At 32.0% G+C, this 23,535-nt stretch overlaps 1 non-coding gene across 1 annotated transcript; it reads right to left on the reverse strand.

Moving 5' to 3' along the window:
- Positions 1–22,528: 22,528 nt before the first annotated feature.
- Trnam-cau lies at positions 22,529–22,600 on the reverse strand. The gene has a single exon. It is a non-coding gene; the product is annotated as a tRNA-Met (tRNA).
- Positions 22,601–23,535: the final 935 nt, after the last annotated feature.

Below are 23,535 nucleotides of genomic sequence, written 5' to 3' on the forward strand. Positions count from 1 at the left end.
TCGAATAGTCGGGGAATTCGATGAAGACGAGAAAGTCGTCCTCACGACCACAGTCGGGATTGCCTAATACCTAAGGGTGAAGCTGGCACACCGCTATGGCGTTAAAGCTAAATCCAAGACGCGCACTTTGGCCTCCGTACTAGTTAATAGTTTTTGTAGGGGCGCGAAAATCAGCCGTCTTACGATGAATGAAACCCTCATGCACCACTGAGCCATATTGATGACAGCCCAATTATCAGGGGCTAAGAAAGTGATCCTCATAAGAGACATTAACCAGCTGCCGTACATTAACAGGCAAAACCTGTTCGAGATGCGGTACAGTAGACCAACTTTGATAATATGACGATAACGTGAGAGTTATATTGCACGCACCGAAATCCCAAGGACGTCGTCTTCATCATCAACGAGGTTTACAAAGATATTTATAGTTTGAACCCAATAATCCATTTCCTGCGCTTGGAAATCTTCACGGGTATGCCAATCTTTGCAAGACAGAACCGGACCTTGTATCTGGTTTTCACGAAAGAAGAGAAAAAGTTCTGGTGGACTGGTGGGAAGGATCTGGCGTCTTGGCTGTCCACGATGCACAAGGTCAGAACAGCGAGAGTTTATCGTCATTCAGATGAGGACTGGGAGGCTACGAAACACGACAGCGATTTTTTTATCATTTCCTTTGTACAAGAAATGATGGCCTATTTACGAAGCGATTTTGAGCAATACAGCATTAATCCTTATCCAATTAAGTACCTTAAGTAAATTGTGCATTTAATATAGATTAATATGGTTCTGTACAGTATGTAATTTAAATGGATATTTTCCAAGATATTACAGATTTAAAATGCAGGGGGATAGCAGTTGCGGTGGTACCGACCGGGGGACTGGCGGCGCGTGCCTAAATAAATAAAAATAATAGCACGTCGAAGACCGCTCCTCGCCCACCACAGCACACCGACTTTGTCCTAAGACGTTGTGCGATCACACTAGGAGAGACCCTTAGGGCAAACGGACATCCCGAGCCCTCCTAAAGGGCTCCACTTTTTCCTTCACGACTGGGTCTCAGTACCCGGCCACGCCACACGGTGACACTGGCAAGGCCGCTTGGGCCAAAAACACTACACTCCGGAAAAAACGCGCTTCTCCCTATAGAACTTTATGATAAGATGCGATCGCACGTGATTATCAGAATTCTCTAGCGAGGATAATACAAAAAAACTATTACTTAAGAGCGCGCATAAAGCTAAATTACCAATCTTCTATTTATTTTGATTTGACACGAATAATTGTGTTTGCTCACAAACGAAAAAAAACCAACTTCAATTAGACAGACAAGTAATAAACGTAAAGTGACGAAAAAAAATTAACAAACGCACTAGTCGTCACTTCGATTTTCGAAGGTTCCCCTCGATTTCTCTAGAATTCCATTTTCAGATAATGGTTTCCTTATCATGGTACCACCCTTGGAATATTCCCTTTCCAACAAAAAAGAATTATCAAAATCGGTACATAAACGACAAAGTTATCCCCGAACATACATTAAAAAATATATACATACGGTGCAATTGAGTAATTTCTTCCTTTTTTGAAATCAGTTAAAAATTCTAGACCCAATCTTTAAATAATAATATATGATAAAAAGGTGTTTTTCAACGCAACAATTTAATTCGTACTTATAAGTAAGACGTATGACAAAATTAATTCTATTTACGCAAAAAGTTTATGTTAGTGATGGTAACACAACAAAGACCAATCCTAAAATCATAGTAATCCAATTGCATACATTATACATACCATTTTAAACATTTAACTGAGGTTAACGTTACGATAAATTTTAAAAGAATATTAGAAATTGTATGATAAGTATTTAAATACTCAAATGAATTATTTTTTTAAGACAAACGTGCTTTTCAGCTGCTTGCTGAAGCTTGCCAACAATGTGGTAATTTGTTCATAATCATACGTATAGTTTTAAAGTGTGAGTTCAAATAAGAATGAAGTAAATTTTATAAACCATTAATAAAACATTTTTGTGTTATCTAATGACAAAAAAGCTGTGAACGTTGTAAATAAAACATTCTTTAGTATATTTAGTATCAGCATTGCACCCGTGCGAAGTTGGGGTAGGTCGCTAGCATAATTATATATTATCAACTGTTCTCTATTGTAAACCATAGTAAAAATGTGTTTAGGCTAGATACGCTTCTGCGTGTTTAGATATAGTACTAGTAAAAATAACTAACAATTCATGCAAGTCATCATCATCATTCCAGCCTATTGCAGTCCACTGCTGGACATAGGCCTCCACAAGTTCACGCCAAAAATGCGTCATGCAAGTCCATTGTTATAATACCAGCGTGAGCAATCGAGTAATCTCTCGTATCACTTGGCATCGTACGTGAACCTATAAAAATAGTCACGTCCCACTAACGCTAGTAATAAGCTTAGGATGGAGTCGATTAACTGGAAATTTATTCAATCGCTCGAGCATCGAATACACCATCAACTTTAAATCACTAGGGATACCTGTATTTACAAGATCAAAGTACATTTAAAAACCAGTTTATTTTTTATTTGTTAATTATTTTGACAAGGATATAAAATAAAAACATATAGATATTGTCGTAGTTATTAATATGGAAATTAATATAAAAACTAGTTTGTATAGCAAACTTCGGATACACACATATATATAATAAATACATATACTACACCCGAATCGGGGCCGGAATCGAAACCTTTTCTTTTAAAATTATGCACAAACTTATTAAAAAGGTGAATTTTCATCATACCGTGTTATTATTTTATACATTTTTAAGAATTTTCTCTGATACGACTTTTGTTTTCTGTTCGTTAAAACAAACATTTGCATTTTCTGAGAACATTTACCATAGTAATGTGTATTTTTTACACCACTAGAGAATAAAAAAAAAAACCCATCGAATTCTTTAAAAAAAACTGATATTTTGACGTGAGAATTTTCGATTGAAAATGAGGGTGCTTTTTCGATATTGAGGTCAAAATAAGGTAAAAAAAATAAATATTTTAAATCAAAAACACTGTGTTTGGGACACAAAAAGTAGGTTTCACCAAATTACATAAAAAAAAATTCTTGTAAAAAATAAAAATAAAAAACCAAAAACTTGATTTTTTGAATTTTTCACATGAGTTTTGAGGTTATGCGAAAAAAGTGTAAATACAAAAGTTGTAGATCTTTTTAGTACCCACAAACTTCCCATTGAGTTTTTTTTTTCATAAGACGTAGTTTAACGGGAAATCGAGATAAACCTTTTTTCAACCTTAAATCCCCCCTACCTACCATTTCGCGAGCTCAGATCGCCCGTAATTTATTTTTCCTTTCATTTTCGTTGTATTCTCTTTCTTTTATAATGGGTTTCATCCTACTACAATTTTTTTAATTTTTTACCATTTTCAGAGGCTAAAAGCACTGGTATAGTACGTCATTTTATTTTTATATTGTTTTATAAAATTCTGTTAAAGTAAATCACAAACTTATGAAGTTCTATAAAATATTTTGTTTTTTGGTGTTGTCAAATTCCTTAAATTTTAGCTTCTAGTTAAAACTATGATTTTATAATATCTAAGCTAACAAAGGCCCTTGAATTTATTGGACGATTTTTAATTATGTCTACTTTCCTAATGAAAAAAGAAAGAATAAAACCAAACTATGCATTCTAATTAAGCAAAGATGAATAAAAATGCAAATGAATTTTTAAGTTCCATGGATATGATTATAGTGCTCTACAAAAAAAAAATGCAAATTTGAATTTTTCTTTTTTTATTATAAATGTACATTTCCAACGATTCGATTAAAAAAAAAATTACCAAAATCAAAATTATAACATTCGATTAATTTGATATTGTTGCTTAAAGATTTTTGATATTGATTCTTTAAGATGATTTTTCACATTAGCTGAAACGACGAATTTCCAGTTTACTTAAAAATACAATAAAATTAACAATTCAATCAAAATACTAAAGAAATGACAGTCTTGTTAACTAAGGTTAAACCCAAATCAAGATAATATATTGCATCTCTCCGTAAGCTACTGTTACACTGTTCAGAAAATATAATATTAAGTGCTGTGTTACTAGTACGAGCAATCGAACAAATATTGTTCAGCTTCATAAGTGAATTTGTAAAAACACTCACGTCCGACCGACACCACGTAATAGGTACCAGAGTCAGTGTACTAAGATATCTTTTAATCACTCAAGTTCTACAAGACCAGAGTCGATCAGTTAGCTAAGAAAAAATTCGTTCAGGAAACATCACATTCAATGTGGGTAATCGGAAATACAAGGATTTTTTATGTCGACAGAGATCCAACAGCGCTAGAGAGCGTGTTTGTTTACGGGTTTGATTCCCGCTCGGAGTGAATATTTGCATTTGTACAAATATTTCTTTCCGGTTTGGATGTCTGTCCTTGTGGGTCTTCCCCACCGTGCCTTGGAGAGCACGTTAAGCCGTTGCTCTTGTTTGTTATCATAAATTATTTTCTTTAAAAAATAATCAAAACTACAACTAAATATATATAATTTATATATATTTCATAAATATTTATATAATTTATTACTATATTTTAATTTTTTAATTTTTTTTTTATATTATATTATTACACTATTATTATTGTCATTATTATATATGTTATATTTCCTTCCATATAGAGTTAATTATTTTTAAATTATCCTTCCCAGGGGTATTTATAGGTTTAATATGAAAACAAGTTTGTTTTTTTCTTGTGTTTTTCCTTTTATTTTATTTTTTCACGTTTGTTATTTTAAATTTTAAACGGATGGGTGGTCGTAATTGGCCTTTTTGATTATATTTCATTCTTGTTTGTTTTATAATTTTTTCTGTGCTGTGTACCATCCCTTGTAAATAAATAAATAAATAAATAAATAAATAAATAAATAAATAGCTGATAGCGATCGTTGTTCATAGTACGGAACATATCCGCCAACCCGTAGTGGAGCAGCGTGGTGAATTAAGCTCCAATCGTTCTTCTACATAGAGAAAGAGGCTTATGTTCCTGTTGGTGAGTAAGGTGACCAGAACACCTGGGGGGTAGGGTCGGCAGCGCGATTGTGATGCTTCTGGGCGTTACAGACGTCAATAAGCTATGGTCATTGCTTACCATCAGGTGAGCTGTACGCACGTTTGCCGAAATAGTTGATTTAAAAAAAATACTTAATTAAAAAAAATTCAGTGTATACAAATGTAAAAATTAAATAAAACTATATGTCTAGAAACATTGAAGGCTAAATAAATGATTGATTGACTGAAATAAATTGCTTTTTCTATGTATTTTAAAAACTATAAATATTATTTTTCCATTGCCTTACCACTCAGCTTGATTATAATTTTCTTAAGTAAACTCGAGTAAATTACATGAAATACTTTTTATTATTACCTATAATGATAAACTTACATTTGAAATCGATTTTACAGAAAATTTTAATGTTATCTTTCTACTAAAATTCATCATTACAGCCTATACAGTCCACTGCTGGACATAGGCCTCCACAAGTTTACGTCAAAAATAACGTGAACTCATGTGTTTTGCCCATAGTCACCACGCTGGGTAGGCGGGTTGGTGACCGCAGTACTGGCTTTGTCGCACCGAAGACGCTGCTGCCCGTCTTCGGCCTGTGTATTTCAAAGCCAGCAGTTGGATGGTTATCCCGCCATCGGTCGGCTTCTTAAGTTCCAAGATGGTTGTGGAACCTTGTTATCCCTTAGTCGCCTCTTACGACACCCACGGGAAGAGAGGGGGTGGCTAAATTCTTTAGTGCCGTAGCCACACAGCACTCTACTAAAATTGAATATCTTGAATTATTTTACCAATACACATACTTTAAACGAAAATTTGAAAAGGTTTCCCCTGCTGTATATATTTTTTTCTTATATAAAATGTAGCAAACAAGAGAACGTCCGCCTAATCGTAAGCGGATACCGTAGCCTATGGAGGCCTTTAGAGCATTGCAGGCGTGTCGTGCGTTGTCGCTATATACCCATTATAAGGGTATTACTTCAATATTACAGAAGACCACAGCTAAGTATATCGCTCGCAGATGGTGCTTTGTTTCGGGGTGAGAAAGACGGTCAAAGCACTTACTACTAGGGTTTGATTGGATCGAAAAAAATCCAAAATATAGTTACGATAGGGTGCTTTAAATTTAATTTTACTATTATACTGGCTGATTCGAGAGACGTGATAATGTCTTTCGAATTGTCAATCGTCAATCGTATGAAGTTGAAATAAGCATAAATTTTTCTAAAATTTGCTACGATTTTTTTTTTAAATTTCTTTTCCGAAATATTTGAAAATAAAGAAAAAAAATTAGTCAAAATTCGTCAAACCGTTCTCGTTTTTTACGCTTAGCGACACATTTAAAGACTAATTTCTATTTTTACAAAATATAGATTTTAAAAAATTATTCGATAAGGAACTGAAAGTCTATATGAAATTTCGTGTGCTAAGCCCGTTTAAAGATTACACAATCACGTGCACTCGTCGCTAATGGAAAACCGATTAGTGACATATTAGAGAAGTTGGTACAACATGTGGGGACATATCGGCAACTGTCGTTATCTGCTCATATTGATTGGCTTGGATCGTGTTCGTAATTTCATCAAAACTTCCTGCGTCTAATGGAATTTGAGTCAAGTGTTTCTTGTGGACACCGCTAGCGTTATTTAATTCATACTTCACTCATATTAAATCTTCGGATATTTATTGCTGTGTAACGTAACAAGTAACTGATTACAAGTTTTAGTTCAGTAGTTAAGCCCATTACACAATGAAGAAGCTTAATCAACCAACCTGCTTCATAGCAGACTGACAGTGATGCATTATATGTATTCAATTACTTTCAAACTATGCCAGTATTCTATGAATATTTGTTTCCTTCTAGTGCAAAATAGCTATTAATATAGTATTAAATTCTATATTTAAACTTGCAAGTGGTTGTAAATGGGCACTCTAAAATGTTTATTGTTGGCGTGTCAAATTTATAAGAGCTGATCACGTGACGATTACTTCTTTATATATTCCTACTGATAGAATGTTGTGCCTTTTTTAATAAGATATGAATATATAAAATGTTGTAGATTAGGCGTATAGTTATAGTTGATATGTAAATCATAACAAAAATACATTAAAAGTATTGTGCACAATTCTAGCTCACACACTTGAAACTTTTATGAAAACTTATAATGAACATAGCAAATAAATTTAAAGCATTTTAATTTTTTTCCTCCTAAATGTTTTTGAAATCGCAAGTTTTGATTTCTTTTTACCTTATTTTCCATACGTATACAGACGACTAATATCTACAATTTGTCGTCGACGTTTTAGGCATTTGTACACTTCCATCTTCAGTGTTCATCTGTAAAAGCTTTAGGTACACGACCTCTCTTTATGTGAATATGACCTTAATAAAGACTTGGCATCACATATTTCACGCCAAAAATTAATATATTTAAATTTAAAGGCCAAAAAAGATTATTCCTTTTTAGCCTTTTGAATGTAAATATATTAATATATATAATAAATTTTCTCACGTAACAAAGATGTACTTAAATTAATGACTGCGTTTGATTGTGTTATTCGTGCATTAAATGGTAAAGAAAAAATCACTTGTCGAGCCTAAAAACTAATTTTAATTTAGAATACATTACATATTATTACCTTGTCTGTAAATCAAACTGGTTTAATTGGATTTCAAAATATTAATTGAGGATTATAAAATGCACTTAAAAGAAAATTCTAACCGGACCAATTCTGTGTATTAAAAATCTTTTAAACAATAATTTTGAACGAAATCCTATGATAGATAAAAAAGTTGGTTAAAACAAAAAGTGACATTTCAATTTGATAGAGATCTAACAGGTACTTTTCGAGTTATATCTAATAATACGTATTTGTATGACAAACTTTTTCTTTGACCTACGTTGTATTACACCGCATAACTTTTCACTGGGTATACTGATTTCGCTGATTCTAGTTTTAATTGAAAGCTGATACTTGCTTCGGTCACCAACCCGCCTGCCCAGCGTGGTGACTATGGGCAAAACACATGAGTTCACGTTATTTTTGGCGTGAACTTGTGGAGGCCTATGTCCAGCAGTGGACTGTATAGGCTGTAATGAATGATACTTGCTTTGTAGTCTCATTAAAATTTTATTGAGATATAATGAGTACTTTTTGAGTAATCTTTGATAACGCGTATTTATGTGATGGTGCGTATTTTGTTGCGACGCCATCTATCGAAATCCAGTAAAACTTCTTCGGTTCGGACTATCAATCAAATGATGCGTATTATCCATTAGAGCGCAGTAACAATTTTTCTTAATAAATAATTGGTACGTTTGTGTTGTGGTTCCATTTAAATTTGATCCAGATCTGATGAATACTTATTTTCGTTCATGTCGTGTCAAGTCGTGTTAACATCGTTTTACACTTGCACTAGGCCTTAGTGCAATTTTATTGATTTTTTTTTCATAAAATTACATTGATATGGATTGGAATTTGATGATATCTTATGTTTATTTAAAATTGTCATACATCAGATAACTTTATATTGATGATTGATTGATGCAAGAAAGGTGACATCGGACCTAAAAATAACATTTTTATTTTAAGAGAACAAAATGTCGTTAGGAATAAACTATTTCTTAGAATACGAAATATATTAATTATATTAAACGAAAGGTATAAAATTTTCATTTATATTCATTATCTAACGAAGATTTATAGCGGTTGCGAATATAGGATGTTATATATCAAAGAAATAAGGTGGAAATCCGTTTGATAGTCGAAAGTTAGTAAGATAGTTGAAATTAGTTTGTAGGGTTGATCGGTAGTCACTAAAGTTCCCAACATGTTACCCACGTTATGGGATAGCAAAATAACTTAAGATGTGAACTAAGGGACAATTAATTAATGTAATTAAGTTGTCACTTGTAAGTTAAAGTTTTAATATATATAACGTTTAATATTTTTTTAGTTATTTATACATGTAATAAAGTGTATATATTATTTTTATTAATTATGAAGATCTTATTTCTTCTATTCTCAGGACCAAGATCACTCGGAAACTTATTACCACGTAAGTTTTAAAGAGGAATATTATTAATAACCTTTTCATGTTATTGTTACACTCATAGGAGTAAAATTGATTAAAAGATCCTAACTATTGTTGAAATTTAATTATGTTTATTTTGCTTGTTTTTTCTTCGTATTTCACAAAGCTTTCTCACTCTGTCTCGCTGCATCTTTGCGAACGCTCAAACTTATCTGTACATTTTCTAAAATACACTGACAGTTTACTGTTTCAAAACAAATTTACTAAACTTAATTAACAATATAATTATAACTTAATAAATTTTGGTATATATTATAATAATTGTTTGTCCGTTCTAAGTGGTTACAAATATTCTATTTACCACAACGTTCGCTGGTTTGATGTCTTCTGGTCGATGAATACCTCAATCTGTTCTCGAAGCTCATTTTTATGGGTCTGCTCACGATGCTTTTGAACGCACATAATTCGCTAGTGACTATTAACATCGTCGGAACTGCAAAATCGCATTTTTTTTGTTTATTTCATAAAATGTTCCCAAATAACCTAGTCTATCATCAGGTGAAGAGATTTTTTATTTTATTTTATTCATATATTATTTAGTTGTGGTACTTCTGACAAATCAGTACCCATTAGTCTTAACCCGTTAAAAATATAACAAGTGACTTTTCTCATATTTACACATTAGGTACCGGCTAGTAATAATATTAAACATAAATAGCATATACAGCATTACTTTTAAATTTCATGATCCTGTTTAAATTAAGTAAAAAGATACACGCAATTTACACTTTGAATCGCTGTTTAATTCGCCTATAAAGTTGCTGTTTTTCACATCCGACGTTTTTAATAGTCATGGGCGAATTATGCTCGTACCCAACGGGTCTAGTTATAAATACTAAATAACTATATAAATAATAAATAATTATAACTATTATTATAATTATTTTAATATTAAATAACGATTGTTGCTCCTAGTAGGAAACAACGTCGGTAGGTATAAAAAATGTAATAAAGCATTTATTTTGAAAGAGGCCTACATCTGAATGTATTTAGAGGTATAATACAGTTCAAATAATTTTGTGCAAAAATGTAAAAAGAAGGTAAACGTTTATCGTTTCAGTGGTAACACTCCAAGTAGCGTGTACCAATTTCACGGGATGCTCGCCCAATCGCATTCGCTTGCAAAAGCCTTAATTATGTTCGCAAACACCAAGTTGGGCGTCTATTGCTCAGGAAATCCGTGACGGTGTAATGATCTCATAGAGTGGCTGTTTCATCCTCATTTGTGCGATTTTAATTTACTTCCTGCTATTACGTATAATTTTGAATACAAGTAGATATTCAATTTCAATAAGTTCAATGTGAACCTAATTGGTATTAAAATTATTTTATATTTTGTTGCAAAACGTTCTTTTTTTTACCTGTTTGTTACTATTTCTAAATAAAACTATTATTGTAATAGTATTAACGTTTTTTTTTTTCGTTATTTATTACTATTACTTAGTTAGTGACTTAAACTTTTAGTGTATATATGAACGATTAACTTTAAACGTCTCTATAGATAAGAACTAATGACACAATACAAATTCTTTTACTGAAAAAAATTGCAAATTGTTTCTTTTTTTTTCAATTTCAAGTAAAATCACATAGTTCTTTCCTTACTTTAAAGAAAAACAAATGTCAAATATATAAATATGTTGTTTTTATTGTTTAGTATATTTTTATAATTTGGTATCAAAATATTAATGTATATATTTTATTGTATATAAATCACGTTTCGCTCAGACGACGAACATCATGTGTGAACATCGCCACTCAAATAAAAGGTGTTTGGTATAAAAAGATTAAAAATTCGTTAACGTTGTTATAAAAGATCTAATAAACTACAAAATAAAAAAAAGCTTATAACCAGGTACACTTTTAACATAAAAATAGCTTTCAAATATGTTTTATTCATCATCCATAAAAGATTATTTGCACTTTAAAACTATGACTATACTATCAGGTATATAAGTTCTTAAGATAGTAATAAAGAAGCACCTACGCATAAAATTAAAAAGAAAAAAAAATCCAAATTTGGTTTTTTATTTTTCTTCTTTTTTTAATTTTTCTGAATTTCGAGGTTATGTAAAAATAAAAATAGGTAAAAAAACTTTTTAAGTTAAACGGTTTTATGTTAAACATACATTGCAATGTTTAAGATAAATGTACTAAAAACCAAAAAATAATAAAATAGATACAGTCGTGGGAATTATAAACATATGCATAGACTAGACTAAAATAAAACCGTGGGGCACGTCAATTGTCTACAATCGTTGATTAAAATGTTTGTTTTGTAATGTTACACTATAATTAGGCAGTTGTTCAACCGACAACGATGGACGTGTGATAAGTAGGGCTAGAATGTGGAAACAAGCTAGCAAGCTCGATTATAAGCGAGTTTTAGGGTTTCATAGTGGTGAGCGAGTAGTACTTTTATCATATGTTTTGTCGATTAAAGACAAACTACGAGCAGTGAAACGATTCCTCGCCAGCAGCCAGCAGTGTGAATGTCCAACGATAAACTAGTTGAAACATCTCTTTTATTTACATGGAGTGTATAACTATTGGAATTTCCATGAGCAAGAAAATAGTAAGTAATTTCCTCACCGTCTGCGGGCCAACTGCCTATTTTAACGACGAATTAAACGATTCTTCTATCGCACATTAAGTCGATAATTTGTAGACAATTGACGTGCCCCACGGTTTTATTTTAGTCTAGTCTATGCATATGTTTATAATTCCCACGACTGTATCTATTTTATTATTTTTTGGTTTTTAGTACATTTATCTTAAACATTGCAATGTATGTTTAACATAAAACCGTTTAACTTAAAAAGTTTTTTTACCTATTTTTATTTTCTAGTTTTTAGTTTTTATTTCGAATTCTGTTTAATTCATTTAGTGCTTCATTATTGCAAGGCCCATCTTAAATATTGAGGTTGTATAGTGCACTGTATTCTTCTTGTCAAGCCCTTTTATTTGATACCCATATTGGTGGGATTGATAAAAAATTGTTATCAGACATTTGGTAGCGGCGGCCAGCTTAGATTTCAATTTTGCATAGTAAATTGTATTCTACTTGTTGAGACCTTTCATTTGATACCCATGTTGATGGGATTGATAAAACCTAAGTTATCCGCCATTTTGTAGAGGCCGCCATCTTGGATTTTAATTTTATATAGTACATTGATTATACTGGTTGAGCACTTTCATTTGATACCCATATTGATGGGATCGATAAAACCTACGTTATCCGCCATTTTGTAGCGGCCGCCATCTTGTATTTCAATTTTTTATAGTATATTGTATTCTGCTTGTTGAGCCCTTTCATTTGATACCCATATTGATGGGATTGATAAAACCTACGTTATCCGCCATTTTGTAGCGGCCGCCATCTTGGATTTCAATTTTTTATAGTATATTTTATTCTGCTTGTTGAGCCCTTTCATTTGATACCCATATTGATGGGATTAATAAAACATAAATTATCCGCCATTTTGTAGCGGCGGCCATCTTGAATTTATAATGATAATGAATAAACATAATTGTATTGTCACCAAAATCCAAAGTGTATACAAAATTTCAGATTAATCGGTTGACAGGAAGAGGGTGAAATTTGAATTACTAAATTTGACCCAAGAATAAAGAATAAATAAAAAATAAAACAAACGGGGTGAGCTAAATAAAACCGTTTAAAGATGTAAATGCAAAAGTTGTAGATCTTTTTATTACCTACAACTTTGAACTTTTAGTTTAGCCGAAAATCGAGTTTGTCACGTGGTTCTCCCGTTATTTGGCTGTCATCCGTATATTCAAAATGTTGACGTCTAACAGAATATTTATTTCATTGATTCTTTTTAACCGACTTCAAAAAAGGAGCAGGTTACTCAATTCGACCGTATATTTTTTTGTGTGTTCGGGGATAACTTCGTCATTTATGAATCGATTTTGATAACTTTTTTTTTGGCGGAAAAGACATATTTTAAGTGTACTACTATGATAAGGAAACCAGGATCTGATGATGGGATCCCAGAAAAATCGAGGGTCGATCACGCTCGAAATTCCGCGGAACTTTTTACAGGGTGTACCGATTTTGATGATTTTTAATTTAATCGAAAGCCGATGTTTATCATGTAGTCACAATTAAATTTCATCGAGATCTGATTACAAATTTTGGAGTAATATTTGATAATGCGTAAGTATTTACTTGACTATTTTTCCGTCTACCTACGTTGTATTACTACACAATTATTACTATAATATTAGTAAAAAAAGACTTTATTTAAATGATATTTAATATAATTATGGTTTGATGTGTATTTTGTTGTTACAAAAAAATAGATGTTTAAGAGAAAAAGCTTCCCATTTTTTCATTTGTGAGAGTATAGCACAGCATCCACGGAGGCGTGCAATATTAGGCCACAGATTCGTTTTATAAGTGCCTTATTAGTTTTAATGCAGCTTTTGAGTATGATGTTACATGTTAGAATAATAGTCCAAATTCCGAATTTTATTTAATAAAAACCAATTACCTTACGTCGTATTTCATAATTCTATCGTACACCTTTATGGAATATACCACCTACGAGGGTAGAACAGTAACTTTTAGATGCAATATCGCCATTACTAAAAGCAAAGATTATTATCAGGAGCAACTTTAAAGATTTACGTGCTAAATAGCACGATGAGAAAACTCGAAACAAAAACTAAACTAAATTTAACAATAATAGCTTCAAATCTATAGATCCTCCGATTACCTCCTTCAAATGGTCAATAGTAAGCTTTATCATATATACTAGATATATAATCTAATAACACCGTACCATCAACCGGATCTAATTCCGTTGTGTTTCATCTGCGTTAATCTACAACGCAATTACGTCACAGATGCAAGTCATCGATAGTTACAGCAATGTATTCAACATTTTGCAATGGACGGCTATTGCGTGTTTTAGTAAATGTTTGTGTGTATTGTTTTCATTTATACTAATATCGTAAAATAGATTTGTGTTATTAATAATATTTCGCATTGCATTATCTAGAATCAAAAATAGAACAATATACATACAGATGAAATCAAGACTGAAAACTAAGATGGCCTGTTTTGTACTATTGTTGTAGTGTGTGATGAAGTAGTATGCATTCAACTCATACACAAATTTTATTAAAAGCGATTAAATAATAATTGGCGATAAAACGGTTAATCTGTGTACGAGAATTTTAGCAAAGAGGCCTTTACATATATTTTATATAGGCGTTTCTATATTATATTATTTGCCAGTTGTCAAATCTACGTATCGGTTATAAGCTCCCTTACCTGTGTAAAGTGATAGAGATTATTCTGTACTACGAACTAAATATTCTTTCCACAAAATTCCTGAACTTCAGATCTACATTATCTCGTTTCTCTCTACACACTACTACACTACACAAAGCTTATAAAATCTTAGAAAAATCTTCTTCTTAAAATCTCTTTTAGAATTCTTCCTTTATGCTAAATGCTGCTTCGGCTCGAGTAGTTTGACTTTATAATTTTCGAATTCTGTAAACATATTTAAAAATATATGAAAATCTGCTTTAAAAGTTGTTCTACTTCTCAGAATCTACAGTATATATTAATAGCACATAAAATCTGCTTTAAAAGTTCTTCTACTTCTCAGAATCTACAGTATATATTAATATCACATCTATACAAATAAATAAAAATGGAGTGGCTGTGGATGTATACACGGTACATATACCAAAATAGCATTTTTTATAATTTTTATTTGTCTTTCTATCTGTCTTTGTCTGTTTGTTCCGGCTAATCTCTGAAACGGCTGGACCGATTTTGACGGGACTTTCATTGGCAGACAGCTAATGTAATAAGGAGTTATTTAAATTAATTTTCTTTAGAAATTTGTTTGTTTTTTTTTTTTATAACTCCACGAACTGAACAATAACGTTTTTGTTAAATTCCACGCGGACGAAATTCGAGAAAAGCTAGTATTTTATAAATTAGCCAACCATTCTAACAAACGTAGCCCAATTTTCACGACAAACATTATAAATAACAGAAGTAACATTAAAGCTCAAAAATAATTATTATCCTTACAATCGAGTAGCATTACCGGCAAAACGTGTAAGTTGTTAATTTTAATAAAATTATGCAGACCCAAGTTGAATATAATTATTTAAAAGCTTCAAGAAAAGGTGAAAACGGTAAATTAATTATTAATGGCGTGGAAAATAAACGGTTGCGGTAAGACGCTCGGGTAAAATTTGAGACTAAGGGAGACATGGAAAGGCTGAAAACTCAATTTCAAGATTATTTTTTAATAAATTTAACAATTTTTATTTTTATAGATGATATTAAATGATTAATGATAAATAGTGAAAACTATTTTAAAAACGATTTCCTTGATTAACATTTCGGTCTGAAAATTTACTCATAAGTCGTTTACATTAATTAACACATTATTTAGTTTTGTAATGGTTTTGTACGCTAAAGTGTAACATTGTGTTATTTAAGTCGAAAAAAGAAAGTCATAAAATGTTACTATTTTGATTATTTGAAAAAAACTTGTTAGCAAAATAGGTAATAGTTATTAATTATCATTATTCATACCGCAAAAAGTCATAACGGTATTTTATTATAGTGCTCAAACTATCTAATTAGATGCACTTGAAATTAGCCTCATCTGTAATCTGCAGTATTGGTAAAAAAATTATTGTAATAAAAGTTAAAGATTAATTTTAAAAGTTATATTTTGCTCAAGTACCTCGACTTCTACAAATAATTGAAAGAAAAACGGAAATCCGGGGTTATTTGAAAAGGAAAGTATGTAAATGAAATTTAAGTAACTATTACTTCATTTAGTCGCTTGATGTTTGATGTTAATTCTAAGTATAATCTATTGATTAAACAACAATATATTGTACAACGAAGATATAAGCGAAATTCAACATAATCCGATTATTCGGTCGAAGTACCGATCTGAGTATCTATTTATTAAAAAATATTTTCTCACGCCTCCTCCTTTCTGATACCCCCTACTGCTAAACAAATGTCTCTTTCTTCACATCGAAGAAGACTAGCTTCTGCCTGCGACTTCGTCCGCTTGGAACAGTTTCTTTGGGCTAAATGTGGAAGCTCTCAAAAGAAAAAAAAACCCGATTTTAAAACATTCTTCATTGGTGCTCCAATCTTATGGTCTTAGTGTAATAATAATATATAGTCTATAGTCTTCCTCAATAAATGTGCTATCTAACGCTGAAATAATTTTTCAAATAGGACCAGTAGTTCCTGAGATTAGCGCGTTTAAACAAACAAACAAACTCATCATCTTTATAATATTAGTATAGATTTGGAGGTCCAGTCCATCATGTTGTTCTACGAAATTTCTTTTGCATAAGTAACGATCGCTGCCAGGTGTCTATGATAGCAACCAGGAACGCAAAGTAATACGTGTTTTCCGATTCACGGTCAGAAGATCCAAAAAGGAATACGTGTTTTCCGATTCACGGTCAGAAGATCCATAATTGTGTTTGCTCGCAAACGAAAAAAAAACCGACTTCAATTACATCGACGAGTAATACAACGTAGATCGACGACAAAATAGTCAAGTAACTACGCGTTATCAAAGATTACTCAAAAAGCAGTTATCAGATCTCATTAAAATTTATATGTGACCACATGACAAACATCAGCTTTCGATTAAATTAAAAATTATTAAAATCGGTACACCCAGTAAAAAGTTATAGCGGATTTTCAAGAGTTTCCCTCGATTTCTCTGGGATCCCATTATCAGATCCTAGTTTCCTTATCATGGTATCAAACTACAAATATCCCCTTTCCAACAAAAAAAGAATTATCAAAATCGGTACATCCAGTAGAAAGTTATTGCGGATTTTCGAGAGTTTTCCTCGATTTCTCTGGGATCCCATCATCAGATCCTAGTTTCGTTATCATGGTACCAAACTAGAGATATCCTCTTTCCAACAAAAAAAGAATTATCAAAATCGGTACATCCAGTAGAAAGTTATGCGGTATAATACAACGTAGGTCGACGAAAAAAGCGTCAAGTAAAAACGCATTATTAGATATAACTCGAAAAGTAGTTGTTAGATCTCAAATAAATTTAAATGGGACCAATTGGCACACAAAACCTTTCGATTAAAACAAAATTTGTCGAAATCGGTCCACACGGGCAAAAGTTCTGATGTAACATACATAAAAAAAAAAAAAAAAAAATACAGTCGAATTGAGAACCTCCTCCTTTTTTGGAAGTCGGTTAAAAAAGGCATACGTGGAAACTAGAAACAAATATTTGTACAAACACATATGGCTGTGCCAAGCGGACATGGAACCGACGGAAATAGCGACTGCCAGTCTTTATGCGGCTACTTGCATCACTGCATATAATTTATGTTGCGCAGTTATCACGTTAAGTGTGAGTTTTTTGTAATTTAGAGAATCGTATTTTCAAACATAAAACTCTACAATTAAATAGCCCGCAATGCTTTGTTTACTTTGACAGAACTTTTACGTTATACTCTGTACTGTTGATACGTTCGAGAATAAGTCGTGAATAGAATAATTTCCTATTTGTTAAAACACAGTACGAGTCTTATTAATTCATAGAGTAGCAAATATTCTTGTAATTTCTTATCAACTGGAATTTAAAAAAATATATATCCAACCCACAAGAAAATATTGTGTTTCCTATGTTTATCTCCTTTCTAAAGCCTTTTCATTTTTTACAGCTCACTTGCTTTATACGAAAGCTGTGATAGCAAAAGTGAGCATGTCGTAAAAATATTGAAATTACTTCCTCATATTTTGAACTATATATGTAATATGTTCTAGCTTTCATCCGCGCCTTTGGCCTTCTACACGATAATGACTGTTCCACTTACTCCTATTCAAATTACTGATGTCACTACCATTCTTTTTTTTATTAGGATAGCTTACAGCTTATTATAGCTATAACTAATACAGAATAAAAATCAAAAAGCTAATAATAAATTACCACATATTGAAACTAAAAAAATCTATATAATGCTAAACAAGAATAGTTAGTTACCAGAGTGCACAGATTCCATCATAGATCTAACAATCACTATTTTTATGGTACTGATACTGATCCAATGAAATAAATCGATATCAATATTAATATTATTACATGGACGACAAGCTCTAATAAGTACACTATTCTGTCGGTAGTTTGTACCTGAGGATGGAATAATAAACGGCTTATACGTATTGTTACGAGATGCACGTGACGGTATCCTGGAAAACACTTTATGCAGCAGATCAGGGCAGTCGATTAACAGCCCTTATTATTTTGAGAAGGAAAACAATATCTAAGACACTGCGTCTTAAGAAGAGAGGCAATAGGTGAAATTTCGAACAACGCTCGTAATTTGTTATTTTGAGAATGCGGAATTTGAAATTTAAAAATCGCGTAAACCTTTTCTGATTTTTTTCAATTGAATTAATATATATGTCATATCTAGGACTCCAAATGACACTTGCGTTCTCAAGATGACTCCGGACATAAGCACAATAAACAACTTTAACTATTCTTGAAGGACTTAGAGATACGAATTACAAAGCCCAGGGCTCTAGATGCTTTGTTTACGATATTAGTTACATGTTTATCGAAAACCAGTTTACTATCAATGACAACTCCTAAATCACTTGTAATATAATTCAAGGTTAACTTCTGATTACCAATAAAATAATTAGATCTAAAAGGCTGGGTTCTACGAGTAAAGCTAATGGGAAAGCATTTAGATACATTAAGGTTAAGTTTATTAATAATACAGTCTACTACTAGTAGTACTATCTAAACTCAACAAATCATCTTGAAGTTTTTCAGCATCATTCTCATTATAAACCACTCGAAAAAATTCCATATCATCTATGAAAAGCATTCCTCAGGGCGTGAGAAAGATAGAAGTATTGTTTATTATAGTTGAGAAATACTGTGAATAATAATAGATCCAGCAAAGATCCCTGATGTACTTCCCAAGGGGATTTTGATCAAAGAAGACGTGTAACCTTTTAACACTACCGCTTGGGATCTATTCTGGATATATGAAGTGTGCCGATTTTCAGGAGCTTCATCAAAAGAAGTCGGTGTAAATGACATCTATTTGATTACCCTGGTCCATCTGATGTTAACTGAGGTAGGGCACAGAAGGAATTTAGTGCTCAAAATATGGAGCAGCCCGACTGGGGTAGTACCTCGACCTTACAGAAAATTAAAGCTAAATAATACTGCTTTCAAGCAGTATTGTGTTCCTGTTGATGAGTAAGGTGACCAGAGCTCCTGGAGGGATTGGGGATTGAGTCGGCAATGAGCTTGCGATGCTTCTGGTGTTGCAGGCGTCTATAAGCTACGGTACGGTAATCTCTTACCATCAGGTGAGACGTACGCTTGTTGCCGACCTAGTGAAATAAAATAAGTAAAAACAGCTAGGTTTGTCGCTGTCGATCTATTCCTTAAAAACCCATGTTGATGAGGTGTAAAATAAGATTTTAAACTGCTAGAAAACTGTTTATGAATTATGCGCTCCAATACTTTTGCTAACTGATAAAGCTTAGAGATTGGTCTATAGTTTTCGATGCAATTTTTGGACCTTTTTGTGTATCGGGGTATTAGTGAAAAATGTTAAAAATTGGATTTAGTCTATAACACACATACAAAAAATAAATCTTTCCTCTTTAGGATAATATATTAGTGTAGATTAAATGTTACTAATTGTAATGAACAACAAATGGTATTTTAAGAATAATTTTAAAAATGTAGGAACGGTTTTTAAAAAAATACTCGATTTATGATATGTGATACGTTCATTTTAATGTTTGAGTTTTGTATTATTACGACTACATAGACCAAAAACTATTTGCGGTCGTTAAGTGCACCGCTATACAAAACATAATGTACTAAATATCCATGTAAATAAATAGGTGGCTATGTAAGCTACTTATTAGTGTAAAGATAACTAATGTAAGGTCGACAAAATCAATTTTCTTCAGATGTCAACAAATAATAAATACAAATATACTTTATTAACCAGAAACAATACATGTAATATAAAACTATATAAAAACAAAAAAAATGTGTTCAAAAGGCGGTCTTATCGCTAAAGAGCGATCTTTTCCGGACAACCTTTAGAAACGGGTCATGAAAAATAATAAAGCAGTGTAGAGAACTAACAACTTTTTTTTTTGATTATTCAAATAATATTTTACTCACTCATACACTCACTTTAGCTTATTGCAATCTACTGCTGGACATATAAATGTTTTTTAAAGGTGCGAACTTCTGGAGGCCTATGTCCAGCAGTGGACTGCAATAGGCTGAAGCGATACTAGACATAGGCCTCCACCAGTTCGCGCCAAAAATGGCGTGAACTCATGTTTGTTACCCATAGTCACGCTGGACAGGCGGGTTGTTGATATACTCGCATTTGTTTAAATTATTGTATGTTATTTTCAATACCCCATTTGATTTGTTGATGGTACATTTCAAGCATGTGAGGCAGACAATCCCCTTCAGAGTACTTCAGACGCTATACAATTACGTTCAGTGATAGTCCTGTTACTCGTCTGTTTTTAGCGCCTGTTGTTATAAAATATTTTTCTGAAATAAAAACAGCTATACTTTTTTCATTGTGTGTCAATTATGCAAATTCTTGTTAGTCTTGTTATTATAAAAATAATACTTGGCCTTTGTGAATAATGGTATAGAGGGAACTAAGATTTGAAAAAGGTTCACATAAGGCTCCTTTTATTACAAAAATAGAATTCGGTTCTTCGATACCTTCTGGTATATTTTATAGAGGAAATTTTGAATACACCATAATTATATTCTCAACGTAACGAAATTAATGTTCATATTTTATTATACCTATAGATGTCTATAACGTATTATATACTTTTCTAATTTCAGTGAAACGATATATATCAAATATTATAATTATATAGACGAGTAGTAGCGTCTTCGGTGCGACAAAGCCAGCCCTGCGGTCACCAACACCCCTGCCCAGCGTGATGACTATGGGCAAAACGCGTGTGATCGCGCCATTTTTGGCACGAACTTGTGTAGGCTTATGTCCAGGAATGGACTGCGATAGGCTAAAGTGATGATTTATTGTTAAAATACAGTTTTAAATACAGTTTTTTGTTTCGTTTCACTATTTTCATTCATGACTATTTGTGAACTTTTATACACAAATAGCTAGACGATAAAAACAGATTTTGTTTTACAGATTTTTCAGTCACTATGTTACTATGAGGCTACAGAGAAGTCTTTTTTGCTTTTTTTCAGTAATAAATTGTGTGTTTGATAAACAGTTCAAACCTTAAATACAGAAAATCAAAAAGGATCAGAAGCTATTGTTGTATAAAATACATAAAAAAATATTCTATATATAAGAGAAAAAAGGTAAATTTGAAAGGTATTTCCTAGAAAAAAAAAAGAAAATTTTTACCGTCATATGTCGGTTCGGTCACTTATTCACACTTATTTTTGAACTTTATATAAAAATAAACAATAAAAAAAATTATAACGTTTTTTGGACTCTACAGTAAGTGAGAAAAATGTAAGTAAACATTTAATGTTTTTTATGTACATTTTTTCTCTGTTCAAGTTTTAATAATCTTTGAGACAACATTTTAAAAAAAATATTATTCTCCTTAGTATAAAGGGTACAATAACGAAACATGAAGCCAATTCACACATATAATTATGTACATATTTTTCGAATATATGTCCCACGAATTCTTTCGAATCTTAGGGTAAACAATGTTCATATTTCATCTTATACTATTAAACGAGCAATTCTTGTATATATATATATATATATATATATATAGAATCTGAATCTCGGAAACGGCTCCAACGATTTTCATAAAATTTAGTATTTAGGGGGTTTCGGGGGAGATAAATCTATCTAGCTAGGATTCATTTTCAGGAAATGTCGTTTTATCCCTGTTTTTAGGAATTGAAAAAAATATCGTTAGAATACGAAGGTAAATTTCGCATAAGTCAATGTAGTTGAAATAGCTCGGTGGGAAATCGGCCGGTCGGGATCAACCGAGAAGATCATGGTTCAAATCCACTGATCAATTATTTTTTCTTTTTCTTTTTCTAATTGCACTCGCTATTTTTTATTTAAATAGACTGTTCTTATTTTTTATTATTATGTCGGTAAAATCGAAAAATATTATTCATATTTTATCAATATGTAATTCGTATTTATACTTTATGATTTCCAAAAAACACGATTTACTAAAAATACCGAGCTTAGCTCGGTCAACCGGGTACTGTACTTATAATATGTTATTAATTCACATAATTATTATAAAAGAATTTTGAAATTAAAAAAATAGCAGAGCGTGGTTTCGATCCACGGACCTCTGGGTTATGGGCCCAGCACGCTTCCACTGCGCCACTCTGCTCTTTATTTTCCAACGCCAAATTTAGGATGTGTTACATACAGAAATTTGCTGTGGTAGTATCAAGCTACAACCAGTTGACTACAAGAATTTTATGATTTATTCGATCGTATAATTTCAGATAATGTCAAATCATGTGTTTCTTCTAGACTCTAGACCTAGAAATGAGAAATAGAGTAAATGAAAAGAAGGTTATCATCATAATCTCAACCTAGCGCAGTCCACTTCTACACATAGGCCTCCACAATCTCGCACCAAAAATGGCGTGAACTCATGTGTGTTGCCTATAGTCACCATGCTGGGCAGGCGGGTTGGCGGGCGAGTTATTTAATATACTAAATTTATTATAAAGTATGTTTCATTCTATTATCAGCTTGATGAAGATCGACTTAAGTTCGAATCTTCTACTAGATGGTGTTAAGTTGTGTTGAATACAAATATTTTTTAAGTTAATCACGGATAGAAAAACCCGAAAAGAATAAAGTGAGTGAAAAAAATATTAAACATGAAAAGCAGAAATTAAATTACCCACACAAACTTTCTTAATTCACTCAATACTGTCATTCGGTAAATGTCAGGTAGTTCCTGTTCTTTGCATCCTTTCACAGGGTGAGGTAGAATAAAATATAAAAAGCGACGGTTAATTACTGCGGCCTTTGTCTAACGCTTTGTTGGTAAACATTGTCAGCCTTTGATATCGTCTTGTAAAAGGGAAGCTGGCTCACATTCTTTTGTTCCACTACATTTGTACTAATTTAAAATAGGTGAAGTCGCTCTAAGCATTTTTTTAAATTTTTCTTCCGTAGTAGCTTTTGTGGAGGCTATGACATCATAACCATTTGTTTTAACAAGTTTAAGAAGAGAACCATCAACATTTTTACAGTAATTTCATTTATTAGAGCCATTTTTCAACTACATTCTCATACACAGGTCGCTCT

Source organism: Melitaea cinxia, chromosome 4 (genome assembly GCF_905220565.1).
Source record: "Melitaea cinxia chromosome 4, ilMelCinx1.1, whole genome shotgun sequence".
Classification (NCBI taxonomy): Eukaryota; Metazoa; Arthropoda; class Insecta; order Lepidoptera; family Nymphalidae; genus Melitaea; species Melitaea cinxia.